This window comes from Macrobrachium nipponense, chromosome 34 (genome assembly GCF_015104395.2).
Source record: "Macrobrachium nipponense isolate FS-2020 chromosome 34, ASM1510439v2, whole genome shotgun sequence".
NCBI classification, from domain to species: Eukaryota; Metazoa; Arthropoda; class Malacostraca; order Decapoda; family Palaemonidae; genus Macrobrachium; species Macrobrachium nipponense.
Window position 1 is genome coordinate 14,729,295 of NC_061095.1, and position 12,462 is coordinate 14,741,756.

General features: G+C 40.0%; 1 long non-coding RNA gene across 1 annotated transcript in view; it reads left to right on the plus strand.

Annotated features, from left to right (window-relative positions):
* The window catches only part of LOC135207659 (uncharacterized), a 227,784-nt gene extending 215,721 nt beyond the window's left edge, over nt 1-12,063 (plus strand). Inside the window, exons 3-4 of the long non-coding RNA XR_010313024.1 lie at nt 10,577-10,741; nt 12,014-12,063. This is a non-coding gene — a long non-coding RNA (uncharacterized LOC135207659). The remainder of the gene's footprint in view (nt 1-10,576; nt 10,742-12,013) is intronic.
* Nucleotides 12,064-12,462: the final 399 nt, after the last annotated feature.

Consider the following 12,462-nt stretch of genomic DNA (forward strand, 5'->3'; position numbering starts at 1 on the left):
ACACAATAAATACCGCCGAACGACCCCATTTCAATCAGCTACTAATAGGATAGATAGGGCCCCCCTTCAAGCAGAAAAGAAAATATTACAATAATAATAATTAACTATATTAAAACAGCATTAGAAAGAACAAAATAGTAATAATAAAAGTAAAGTAGAGTAAAGTAAAAGAAAGTCAAGTAGAGTAAAGTAAAGCACAAGTAATTTTATAATATATTATATATATATATACAATATATATATATATTATATATATATATATATTGTTACAGTAATAATAATAATAATAATAACAATAAAGTAAAAGTCAGAAAGTAATAATAATAATAATAATAACAATAATTGATTACAGTTACAGTTTCAGGTTCTTTAATTTCATTTTTTCCACTCTAACTTTCACTTTGTCTGGTGCCCTAGGGCTTAAGGGTTGGACAACCTAACCAGGCACACTGCCTATCCTTCAACCCCCCTCTTTTGACTGGAAGCACCCTAACGATGACGGACATGGAACCTCAACGAATTCAAGAACAAGAAGTGACCACCAAGATGGAAGCGACTGAAGACCTAAGGAAAAAGAGGACGAAGGAGGACGACGACGACCAGGAGTGGACCACCGTTACCTCAAAAAGAACAGAAAGCAGGAGAAGAAAACCAGCTTTAAGGAAAATGCTCCGGAAAAGAACGCTAATGGAAACCAAATCAGGGAAAAAAATGACCCACTTCAGGGTCACTGCAAACAATTCAGCTGAAGGATTCAGAGCCATAGCAGCCTTCCAGACCAGGTTCAAAAACCTGCAATTTCAGGCCAAGCCCAATAAGCAGGGTCAGTGGACCATCTTCCAGAGATACCGAAAACGATCATCACCCTGAGGAACACGACAGCAATCAATATCAAGGAACTGAAAGAAGAAGAGAGAATTAAGAAAGCAGTAGTGGTTGGCTACCCACTTGAAATGCCTGAAAGCCACCTAACGAGCGCAGCCAATGTGACAGCTGCGATTAGAAATGAAGAATAAACAAGGTATACTTACCAAGGCTGTACTAGTCACCTTTGTAGGGACCATCCCAGAAAGAGTTGATCTGGGAGTGTTCGGGGAGATATGGGGTTGAAAACTTACTACCCTGAACCCCTAAGGTGCTTCAAGTGCCAGAAATTTGGGCACCATAAGAGCAATGTCAGGCAAAGCAAGAGACCTGTGCAATATGCAGCAGGAAACATCCAACTGAAGACTGCATTGCCAAAAGGAAAGCAGGGAGAGACCACAACACCGAAGTGCCCCAACTGCGGCAAGGCACACATCGCCATGGCCTGGGGATGCCCGGAGAGACTGGCAAGAGTAAAGGCCGCTCTGCCCAAACCGAAACCAGAAGAGCAGAGGAGCTTGTCAAGAGGAAGGGCAGCACCAAAACCTCAGCCCAGAAGAAGGTCCCTATACCAGGGAGGAGCTGGAGGAATCCAGGAGGGAAGCAGGATTCAGCAGGAAACGGAACAGCTCCAGGTCTGCATCAAGAAGACCTTCCCCCCAGCAAACAAAATCCACAGGCACCTAAGCCATTGCCAAGGTCTATATACATCAAAACAGTCGATCTCAGGACAGATTGACAGAACTTCTCCAAACGCATCATAAAGGGAGACATCAATGCAGAAAACTATCCAAGAGTGCATAGATGTACTTCTTAAGAGCTTCATCAAAGGAGCTTCCAAGTCCCCCTCCCCCTCTACCACTATGCAGGACGGCAGCGACCAAGCTGCACCAAAACCCACTCCTCAAACCCCTCACCTCTACCTTCCACATCCGCCCTCAACCCCTCACCTTCCACATCCTCTGACCAAATAAACCACCCATCAACTCATCCAACTCACCCTCATCATCACCATCAAACCACTGAAGGCATGACAGAGGAAACTGGAATACATTCGCACCAAGGGACCCCAGACAGTTCTCCTCAACGTACCAATCATGCTGAAAATCATCAATTGGAACGCTGGTGGAATAAGGACAAAGGCAGCTACACTAATTGCAGTCTGCAAAACAGAAAATGTGGACATCATTCTACTGCAAGAAACCATGCTAACACTGGGACAAATTCAGAATAACTGGATATAATGTCTACACAACCCCATGCGTAGGCACAGACAGAGGATTGGCAATTCTCGTCAAGAATTCAATCCCAACAGCAAGGACACACCCAATCCCCTGTGGCAACAATGTGGAAACCCTAGCCGTGAGAATCACACTGCTAAACCAGAGGATAGATATATACAACATATATAGAAAAATACATAGAGAAGAACCAGGAGAACTGCAGCTCACACAGCTCTTCGCACATGCAGCAGAATCACCAACAATTATATGTGGGGACGTCAAACGCGCATCACCCTCTGCTATCATCCCCATCGGCCACAAACCAACCTGGAGAGCACATAGCCTTCTCTCTAGATGAGTTTGAAGGAGTCTCACTACTCAACTCAGGGCAACCTACACACATAAGAGGAGGCAGATTAGATTTTGACATTTGCCACAACAACAATCAGACACCTAAACAAGGTGGCAAGTACACACGACATTAGTGAGCGACCACTTTGCCACAGTAACAGAGCTGGAGATGCAGCAACTACCGCCAATACCGCCACCCCCTCCGACCATGGAACCAAGACCTAGCAGATTGGGTTGTGTTTCGTCTAGCCCTCGAAGAGTGGGCAGCACAATACACACCTCCAGAAGAACATAGATCAGCTAGAAAAAGATCTAGTTGAGGCTATACAACAATGCTGCAAACAGGGCAATGCCCATGAGAGTAGAAGAAGAGACCACACCTACAAAGACTCCTGGTACTACTGCCCAGAAGTAAGAAGACTGAAAAACCCTACTGAACAGGGTAACAAAAATTTATAGGAAAAGAAGGACAACAGAAAACAGGGAACTACTACAAGCAGTCAAAAATGATGTTCAACAGCAGCTGCAAGAGATAAGAATGAAAAGTGGATGGAATGGTTGTACAAAACTATCACAGTACACATCTCTCTCGGAGCTATGGAAGTGGCTGAACAGAGTAGCCGGAAAGAAGAGAACACCCGTAGCAACTCACCCTCACCCACTAGAAGAAGCGGAAAGACTGGCAACATCCTTCGCCAATAGGACTAGCTCAGGTAACCTCTCCCCTGAAACAAGAAGAATTCAGGATCAACTAGCACCGATTCGATGGGAGGAGATCGATGCGGCCTGCCACAGACCAGACGATACTGACATCCCTTACACAGTAGAGGAACTGAAAGCAGTTTTTAAAGTTGGCAGAGACACAGCACCAGGAGCAGACAGGATAACATACACCATGATCAGCAAAATGGGTCCTGCAGGAGAAACAGCCTTTCTGAGAATCCTGAACAAAACACACATCGAGCACACAAGACCACAAACCTGGCGGCAGCAAGACACGCAGCCAATCCCCAAACCTAAAGATCCAGAGAACCAATCGCATTGGTGTCATGCATTGAGAAAACTGGAGAAAAAATGGTACTAAATAGAATGAAGTACAAGATTGGTCCACTGCACAAGCAGCTATATGCATATCAGGAAGGAGTCAGAACTACAGAGTGCATAACAGATGTTCTCAGCTATATAAATAAAGAAGAAGCCACAGTAGTCTTCATAGATTTTGAAAAGGCTTTTGAACATAGCCAGTCCAGCAGCAATACTACAATCAGTAGTAAGGAAGGGAGTCCAAGGACACTTACTAGCCTGGACAAAAAACTACGTGTTGAGAAGGCAGGCCAGAGTAAAATTCCAAGGAGTGATGTCTACATTCCACGACTTGGAAAATGGCACCCCTCAGGGAGGAAATTCTGAGTCCATTTTTATTTAATATACTAATGGAGAATATAGCCTCCCTGCAGCTTCCAGAAGGCGTAGAAATCTCATCTATGCCGATGATGTGGTGTAGTAGCAAGGGGAAGGGGAGCTGTTAGAGTACCCAGAATGCAAAGGGCACTCAATGACATCAACAATAAATCAAATGAGCTAGGCCTAAAAATAAACATAAATAAAACAAAGGCCATGACAATAAAAGCCCCACAGACCGCTGCAACCACTAACAATAGGAGCTGAGCCCATAGAATGGGTAGACAGCTACATGTACCTAGGAGTTGTCATAGATCAGCAGCTAACTTTCAAGGAAGAAATCAAGTACTTGAGAGAAAGAGCAAATGCAAGACTTGCTGCCATGAGATACATGTCATCCCTGAAGGAAGGAGCAATGAACACATACAAAGGAAGTACTACCTAGCCTGCACCAGAACATTGGTGACTATGCTGCCCCCACTCTGATAGGCTGACAGAGGCTCAGAAAAAAGAATCACTGGAGGTCATTGTCAAAACAATGCAATGAGACTCATGCTAGGAGCACCTACATGGACAAGGCTGTGCAACCTCAGGCTTGAAACTAACCTGCCAAAGCTAGAGGATAGGATTGCACAGCGAAATGTAAGCACAATGGCCAGATGTTCCTCTCAGAAAGAGACTCCATCTCTAAGAAAAGAGCAAGAGAGGAACTTGCCAACACCCACAGATTCAAACTTCGAGTTCCTATGGTAAGGACCAAAGTGACAACATCAAAAGTCTAGGCATGGCAGAAACACTGCTGCAACTAGGTCCAGACACACACCAGGGCACACAACAACTACCACCCTGGAAGAAGGACACTACAATATACAAATACACAAGCCTGCCAAGAGCAAAAGAGGACTGCACAGGAGAAGAGCTAAGAGCGGCAGCCTATGAAGCAATCAGAAAACACTGAGACCATAGGGCACAAACATACTACACTGATGGCACTGTAGATCCTGAGAATCAAAAACTACGGGAGCTGCAGTATATTCAAGAAACTTCACAGCCTGCTGGAGGACCTCCAACCACGCCTCCACTATGCAGACAGAGTTAACAGCAATAAGACAGGCACTGCTGTACTCACTGGGAGAATGAAGTAGGGCCTGTAATCATCCACACAGACTCCAAGTCCTCAATGCAAGACCCTGCAACAACAGAAAATTAAAGAAAATAAGGCACTGCTGGCTGAATTAAAACACTGCTACTCCAGCACAGCGAAAGAGGAAGACCTGTCACCTTAAACTGGATACCCAGTCACATAGGAATTCCAGGCAATGAGAGGGCTGATGAGCTAGCCAAAAGTACAAAACACATTGACAGAGTGCAAGTACATATACAACCTGCACTGCAACAAGTCAAAAATGCAATGAAACCACTCTGCAAAGAAAAATTGATAAATAGACCATCGTGAGTGGGTAGAAAAGAACTCCACCGCTCTGCCAGAGGTGGTATAAGAATCGACTGGTCTAGTGCCTCCTCCCATAGACAGGCACACACCAAGAAAACTTGCTGTGATCATCCGCAGACTCAGGCTAGGATATAAAGCCTGCTGGGAAATTGTGGAAAAACAGTGTCAGACCATGTGAACACTGTCAAGAAGAAACACAGCAACCACTCCTTCACTACCTGCTGGAATGCCAGAGAAACAGCACAGCTAGAGGTGCAGCACAAAATGCAATACCTGCACAAGATGCTGAGCATGTAGCTGCCACAGTCACAAAGACAATCATTGAAACTTTAGAAGAGCATGCCCAGGTGCTCTACAACCTACCTCCACCAAGGTAATCAAACTAATAAAATCAATCACCCTCATCACATCCCCTCATTGTAAGGCTCTATCCACATCATCCACTATCATTCTTTTAAACAACTTTACCTACAACTAAAATCCTCCCGCAGGGACCCAAGGGAGTAAAGGGTTGGACAACCCCACCTGCACCGCTTCTCGATTTTCGAAAGCCTTACACTCATTCAACTTCTTCTATAATATGACATGATGGCCCTCTCTTACTGACACCATCATCCTTCCCCTGTCCACTCCTATCTCTACAACTAAAGATATTTCCAATTTCAAAAAACTAACCATGTACCTAAAGAATCTTTTCAGATCACCTACGGGCCGAACAAGGGAAAGGCCCGTGCCAACAAGAAGTGTTGGCTTAATACAACAACAACAACAACCCATTTCAATCAGTTCAAGCTCACCTTTCCTTGAAAATGAACCGATGATACGGTTGGAAACGTTGGAATTCCGTTACACCCTTAGACTAAGATTTGTTAACCACTTTTGTTATCATATCATAAATTATTATTTTTTAGAAACATTTCTTTCACCGAGATATGAACATCGGCCAGCTATTAGCAAATATCAGCCCTGATGAGAAGAGAATAATAAGAAGAATTGAAAAGACCATATATAAAATCAATTCCACTGATGCTGCCATCATCTTTAACAAAACATGTTTGAGAGAGGGTCTCCTACCTTCATATTATTATTATTATTATTATTATTATTATTATTATTATTATTATTATTATTATTATTATTATTATTATTATTATTATTATTATTATGTGAAGCTAAAATCAGAGAGATGAAAAGAACAAGAAGGAAAGATGTACGAACAGTTAGATACTCGTGTGAAAAAGTAATACATCAAATCGACTGAGTTTGATGTTTTTGACTTATTACAGCCTTTCTTGAACTTAAAATCATTCCGTAGTCCTACTGGGTAGCGTGGAAACTCAACAGCAAATGAGGTTGGTGATTCTTTGCTTAAGTGAGTAGCACGCACAAGTACCTGGGGGTGCAAATACTGAAGTGTTTACGCTTAGGGAAGAAGGTCTAATTAGATAATTACCTGTGAAGATCTGAATTATAATAATTAACGGTATTTTATTGTAATTATATTTCCATTTTTAATCATTAAAGCAGTTCAGTACATTTATTTATAGTTCTCATTTAAATGCTACACTGATATTACTGATTCCTCGTAGTTATGTCGACTTTTTGTAACTTTGTGAAAATAAGGATAATTTAAAATTATTTATTGATTTAGAGACATGATGACCATCGTCTTTGCAACGCCAGTTCACGGAAAGCAACTTAGACGACGCGTATATAAGTAAAGTCGACGAAAGATCGATTAGAGGGATATTATATTAAAACTTCCAGGGAAACTTGGTAAATAGTTGTGGGATGTTGCTAAGAAGATTAAAACTCGCTTTTCCGCGAATCGTCATTCGATAAGACCGCAACACTGGTTTCTTATTGTGGCAGGTTGAGGTTATTGAAAGTTGCGAGAATGTCTGCTCAGTTTGCACTGATGTAAAGATTTGATCTTTTATTTTGAAGTGACGAAAGATACATAGCTCTCCCTGTTAACTGTCGGAATCTTCTTAGCAATGATGGTCGCTTTGTTTTGGAAGGGAAGTGTGGAATGTCGTATTTGGTAAACGTATTAATTCCGTTGTTTCATAACTGATCATTTTAGGTTTTGTAAGATGGTCGCACGAGTAAAAGATACCCGTGTGTATATTTTTTTTTATTTATTTTTTTTTTACGAAGTTTAATACTTGTTCTCTGGAAATACTTTTGGGTATCTGAAATGTCTAGCTCTTCAGCCCACGAGACAGAGTTTGGCAAGCATTTCAGAGAGAGAGAGAGAGAGAGAGAGATTGATATTTGTTAGCCACGAATTAACTAACCCTTTTTGTTTACACAAAGGCGCCATGGTATCCGTATCTAGCCCACACCTAAATGAGAGTGAGTTGGATAATTTGAAGCCATTCAAAATAGGATCTAACCACAAGGGACGTGATTGTCCCGCCTCTTGGAGGATGGGAAGGTGATAGAATCAAAGAAATATTTTTTTAAGTTGTCAGCTTTGCTAAGGATCACATTCATCAGAGGCTCCTTTTCCCATTCAGTAGGAGAGAGAGAGAGAGAGAGAGAGAGAGAGAGAGAGAGAGAGGAGTATGGAAAAGTCCCCTTTGTTCTAGTAGAGACGCAAAAAAGAAGCCGAATTGCATCGTAGGGAAAGAAAAACCGTCAGACTCATTTGCTCATGTTTCGACCGAAGAAAACATGATACCGAGGAACGGGTCAGCTGAAAGACATGATTGCGGGCGAGGGCGGCGCAGAACAATTGTGCCACATAACCATCTTGCGACTTAAGAGGGGCACTTAAAGCTAATAATCTTGATCGCAGAAGGCTGCTACTCTGAACATACCGTATCCAGTTGACTTGAGTACTTTTCGCATTATATGGAGGGGTGATGGGTGTGGGTGGGTTACCGTACTCCGTCCTGCCTGCTTGGGGTATGTGAGGAATGCCCATAAACAAGAGGGTACAGGCATGAGTTGCGTTGCTTCCTTACCCAACCTCCTCTTATTCCCTAGGAACATGAATGTCGTTACTGTAATACAACAGTATAATATGAAGATAAAAGGCCCATAAAACACTATTTTAACGTTGCAACCATATATTTCGAGCACTTCCTTCTGTGTTCCTGATCACTGGTAAAATATGGACTTAGGATTACAATGGTATATATACCAAAACATACGAGTATGTAGGTGTGGCAGTCAGTCTCTGTTGGTGACCCAGGAAGGGTGGAAATTAAACTATTTCCTGGTGATTTTTGTCCTCATTAACTCCCGTCTGGCGACTCGTCCGGTGGTGGGATGTTCTTGGACACCTGCTTGAGGAGCGGCCTAAGGATTAGTTCGTCGATGTCGTCCGATCTCCAATGTCCTCCTGACAGGTTCATATTGTTGGTTTGATTGATGATAGCAGATTCGAGCATTCTCCGTACGCTGCGCAGCGTCCACTAAAATCAGTAGAAGGAAATTCCTTAAGGGAAACCTTACTTCGAAGTAGCAATAAATTTTGGTCACTTAGGGAGTATTACTTATCCTGGACCCGTTACCCTAGACTAGAGTATGCGAGAATATTGGCTCACGGCAGCTGGGCTTCCACCTGATGGTACATTTGTTTTCATTTACATGCTAAGTTCTCTCTCTCTCTCTCTCTCTCTCTCTCTTTTCTCTCTCTTCTCTCTCTCTCTCTCTCATTGCCGAATAGGAAATCAGTAAATGTTGAAATATCACCAGTGTGTTTCTTACATTTACTTAAGATACTTTCACTCGCAGACACATATGTATGTATATATACGTGGGTGTATTTCTGTTAAAGTCAAAGGCAGTATTATCAGAAACAAGTTATTTTTATATTTAGACTGTGACTCGGTCGATACTTCTTTTTCTTTACTGGCGAACTTGTCAGGAAGAAAGATTATTCACGTTTTACAGTCTACAGAAATATAGTCTCTGCAAATAATGCCACTGACTTCAATAGAAATTGTATAAAAGAGGAGAGATGTCCAAATATATATATACTTATATATATATATATATATATATATATATATATATATATACTATATGTATGTATGTATGTATAGTAAGTGGGTATATATATATATATATATATAAATATATATATATATATATATATTTGGGCCATCTCCTCCCTATATTTGGGCATCTCCTCTATATATATATATATTATATATATATATATATATATATATATAATATATATATTTGGCATCTCTCCTCTTATATATATATATATATATATATATATATATATATTATATATATATATCATATGATGGTATTACTGGTAAAAATGTTCTGTAACAACAGAATTCCATCCTAATAATAAAAGGAGCCCATAAAATCACCAAAATATAGAGAGGAAAGTACTATATTTCAGAGACTGCTGTCTCTCTCTTCAGGTTTATATACTGCATAGAGAGACAGCTGTCTCTGAAATATAGTACTTTCCCTCTCTATATTTTTGGTGTTTTTATGGGCTGCCTTTTATTAGATATATATATATATATATATATAATATATATATATATATATATATATATATTTATATATATCACACATATCCACAGGTGAAAAATAAAGAGACAGGGTGTAGGTCCTGACCAGTTTCGGCTTTATTTTCAAGCCATTGACAAAGGACTGATACATAGTATTAGAATTCGCAAGTATATATACTACAGAGACAGTACTGACGAACATCACACACGTTTTGTTTGAGACTGCAGATCCACCCACAGGCAGGTGTCAAGGTAGGAGTGGCTTTCAAAATCATTTGGCTAAAATTTACAATAATTTCTCAGGGATACTTCCGCTTAGGGTACAAGTCCACACCTGACTATATATATATATATATATATATATATATATATATATATATATATATATATATATATCTATATATATATATGTGTGTGTGTGTGTGTGTGTGTGTGTGTGTGTGTGTGTGTGTGTGTGTGTGATGAGAGAGAGAGAGACAGAGAGAGAGAGAGAGAGAGAGACAGAGAGAAGGCATTGAATTATCTCACAATATATGATACATATTTGTAACCATCGGTATTTTGCATGTATACATGTATACATATGTATTATATAATGCTATTCTCTCCCTCTATCTATCCTCTTTTAATAAGAATTTTAACTTACAGTATTGGGCTTTTACTTGTGATCATCATATACTGTGTATGTGTGTGTGTATTTGTAAACAAGCAAACACATTTAGCTTCAGGATCACTTCATTACCTCATCAGTTAACTTTTTTAAAATTTATTTTTTCTTTTTCTTTTTGCAGAATTCCTACATTGACACCCGGACAACCTTAGATGGTAAACATGACGCAATTTGGTGCAGACACGACGGCGCCCAGACACGGCTTTGCAAACTCCTGAAAACAAAAAAGGTTTCTCTCTCTATCCACTTTGCGTTTTCCCACCAGCGCTTGTCTGGAAAGGAGGAGGTAAGGGGTTTGTTAGCTATCTTGCTCGTGGGGGGGATTGCTAGGTCGTATAACTAATTCAGAAAGAGGAAAGAGGTATTAAGTAACGTAACAAACAATTTATGATATTAAGACCTTTTAAGGTATGCCAAGGACAAAGGTAAAGTAACAGTTTTGTAAATTATATATATGTGTGTGTTTGTATGTATAATATATATCTAACATCTATTTTTAACAATTTTATGTCTCCACATTTTCCTCACATTGCCAATTCTTCTTATGCAACGTAAACCGTGCAAAAATTTCATCGGAACAGATTAATCCCCCTCCCTCTCTCTCTCTCTCTCTCTCTCTCTCTCTCTCTCTCTCTCTCTCTCCAATAACCATACTTCACTTCCACATTGGAGAATTGGCTCAACCTGCTCTTCGTACATCCTATCTTGGTTTTCATAAACTGAGCGTCCTTCCATCTTTAAAACAAACACACTAATACCTATCCTGCTCCATTTGCTCTGTGACTAACCTCAACTGTTAACATATCACTAAATGTCTAAACAATTCAGCCACTTCCGTTCTTCCATCACCCATTAACCCTCATAATCTTACTGTACTTCTTATTAACTCTCAGCCTTTTCCTCTTGCAAACTTTTAAATGCTTTTACTGGTTACTGCAGTTTTTACTCTCCATCCCATATACATATCTCTTCGCTTCCATCATAAAACTTGTCATAGTTTCAACAACTTTTTATTCATATCGTGCTCTCTCAATGCCCTGTGAGCCATGAGGTATGATAGTAACTCTCTCTCTCTCTCTCTCTCTCTCTCTCTCTCTCTCACACACACACACACACACGACGTCAGCAACCTTGATTTTGTGACATCAGTTTCATATCCCACTGATCAGTCATTCATCTCTCTCTCTCTCTCTCTCTCTCTCTCTCTCTCTCTCTCTCTCTTCTCAGCAGTAATCTGTAATATTGGATATATGGATATATTCGTAAGGCATGAGTTAACATATGACGTAACAGTAAGCACAAAAGTCGTAGGAGATGCCTTCATTTTTTTAAAGAGAGAGAGAGAGAGAGAGAGAGAGAGAGAGAGAGAGAGAGAGAGAAAGGTTTTCCCACCCTCTCGTCGGGGACGTCTGTTGCACCTGGCTCGTCAGGTGCGCTCCTCTTGATTACATACACGAACCGCCTTAAACTCGCGCGTTCATTAGCTTAACTTTATACCCTTATGAAGTTAGTTCAATTGATGCTTACTTGAGATCGGGTTTCCGTTTCCTCTTTGCAGGGCTTAGGCGCCCGAGTTCGATGTCTTCAGTTCAGTGTTTTTGTTATGGTATGAAATTATTTATTTATTATTTTTTTTTTTTTTCAGGTGTATTACCTTCTTTTGGTATCGAATTATTTTAATGTAGGTGTGTAATTACTTTCTTTGCTGTTGCATAATTTTGTTGTAAATGTGTAATTACTTTCTTTTGGTATACAATTATTTTATTGTAGTTGTGTAATTACTTTTGCTATAGAATTATTTTATTGTAGGTTTGTAATTACTTTTGTTATAGAGTTATTTTATTGTAGGTTTGTAATTACTTTTGTTGTAGAATTATTTTATTGTAGTTGTGTAATTACTTTTGGTATAAATTGTTTTATTGTAGGTTTTGTTAATGTATTTTGTTGTTATGAATTATTTTATTGCACTTGTGTAATTACTTTCTTTTTGTGTAGAATATGTTTTTT